This window comes from Alligator sinensis, unplaced genomic scaffold (assembly GCF_000455745.1).
Source record: "Alligator sinensis unplaced genomic scaffold, ASM45574v1 scaffold968_1, whole genome shotgun sequence".
NCBI classification, from domain to species: Eukaryota; Metazoa; Chordata; order Crocodylia; family Alligatoridae; genus Alligator; species Alligator sinensis.
Genome location: NW_005843177.1, coordinates 1,632 through 3,808, shown reverse-complemented (window position 1 = coordinate 3,808; position 2,177 = coordinate 1,632). Strand labels below are relative to the sequence as shown.

The following is a 2,177-nucleotide window of genomic DNA, read 5'->3' as shown; positions in this document are numbered from 1 at the left end:
GCGTGTGGTGATGAGGCTGAAAGAGTACTCAGAATGTGGGAAGAGCTTCCTCAGATCCTCCAGCCTGACCAAACACTGCCTCATCCGCACAGCGGAGAAGCCACATCAGTGCTCAGTGTGTGGGAAGACCTTCAAACTGTCTTCCCACCTGGCCAAACACCAGCGCATCCACACAGGGGAGAAGCCACATCAGTGCTCAGTGTGTGGGAAGACCTTCAAACTGTCTTCCCACCTGGCCAAACACCAGCGCATCCACACAGGGGAGAAGCCACATCAGTGCTCAGAGTGTGGGAAGAGGTTCAGACAGCTCTCCGTCCTTGCCCAGCATCGGCTGATACACATGCGAGAGAAGCCACATCGATGCTCGGAGTGTGGGAAGAGCTTCACCCAATCCTCCCACTTGACCCAACACCGGCTCATCCACACAGGGGAGAAGCCACATCAGTGCTCAGAGTGTGGGAAGAGGTTCAGCGTGTCCTCCAACCTCACCCAACACCAGCGCATCCATGCAGGAGAGAAGCCACATCAGTGTTCAGAGTGTGGGAAGAGGTTCAACCTGTACTCCTACCTGACCAAACACCAGCTCATCCACACACAGGAGAAGCCACATCAGTGCTCAGAGTGTGGGAAGAGATTCACCCGATCCTCCAGCCTGACCCAACACTGGCTCATCCATACGGGGGAGAAGCCACATCAGTGCTCAGAGTGTGGGAAGAGGTTCAACCTGTCCTCCACCCTGACCAAACACCAGCGCATCCACACAGGGGAGAAGCCACATCAGTGCTTGGAGTGTGGGAAGAGCTTCACCCAATCCTCCAACCTGACCCAACACCAGCTCATCCACACAGGGAAGAAGCCACATCAGTGCTTGGTGTGTGGGAAGAGCTTCAACCTGTCCTCCTACCTGACCAAACATCAGCTTATTCACATGCAGAAGAAGCCACATCAGTGCTTGGAGTGTGAGAAGAGGTTCACACAGCTCTGTGACTTGGCCCAGCACCAGCTCATCCACACAGTGGAGATGCCACATCCTTGCTCATAGTGTGGGAAGAGCTTTACCCAGTCTTCCCGCCTGGTCCAGCACCAGGTCGTGCATACAAAACAGAAACCACATGGGTGCTGAAAGGAATGGGAAAAGTTTCACTGAATCCTCCAACCTGGCCTGGCAACAGCTTATTGACATGGGGGAGAAGCCACATCAGTGCTCAAAAAGAGGGCAGGCCTGTGGCGGGCCAGTAACGGGCACTCCTACACTGTGCCACCCACATCCCTGCGCCCAATCAAAACCATGCTTCAGGTGCGTCGCCTTGGGTGCCTACGTCCAGCAAAACCCCTTCCTGGGGCACACCTGCAAGCCTGGGATAACCGCTGCCGCCACCCAAGTCTTCATTAGCGCTCTGTGCCACCTGGGATACACAGACCCTGTTGACCTTAGGAGCACTTAGCCCACCATGATATTTAGGGGTGCTTCTTTTAGCCAGAAGCATTCACTAGTAACCTCCTGCATGGAAAGAAAGTAAAAAGACCCCACCACCTTAACTAGCTGAGGAGCTGTACAGGCAAGTCTCACCCTCATAAGCAGCTACAGCAAGGTGTGCTATGACAGATTAGCTGTATTGCCCAAAGAGATGAGAGGGAGGAAGGAATACAAAACAACAGAACTTTGAAAGAAAACCAACTTACCCTGGCACCCCTTGGAGTAATTGGGAACAACGGCCACAAACTGATGGAGAACGGTTTAGGCTGGACATCAGGAAGAACTTCTTTATGGAAAGGGTTGCCAAAATCTGGAATGGGAGTCCAAGGTACAGGAGAGCACTACCTCCCTTGGGGTCTTTAAGAGGAGATTAGACATGGACCTTGCTGGGGTTATCTGACCCCGGGGCTCTTTCCTGCCCAGGGCAGGGGGTCGGACTCGAGGATTTGCTAAGGTCCCTTCCAACCCAAACATCTATGAAAACTTGTGCAAAACAGAATGGGCTTGTTGGCCCTTTTGATACGCACCTAAAGGTACAGAACTCTAATTTACTGGCTACATTTCAGGTAAGCTGCCTACATATGCATCCAGGGGATTCTGGAGGCCTGTGCTTCAGTTTGTGCGTCCAAAAATGCCTCTCTGGAGGCAGTTCCCACCTAGACCAGGTGAGCTGACCTTGAAATACCTTTTCTGACCTCAT

At 53.0% G+C, this 2,177-nt stretch overlaps 1 pseudogene; it reads left to right on the top strand.

The window, feature by feature from the left end:
- Nucleotides 1-1,813, top strand: part of LOC106723127 — a 216,340-nt pseudogene extending 214,527 nt beyond the window's left edge.
- The last annotated feature ends 364 nt before the right edge of the window (nucleotides 1,814-2,177 follow it).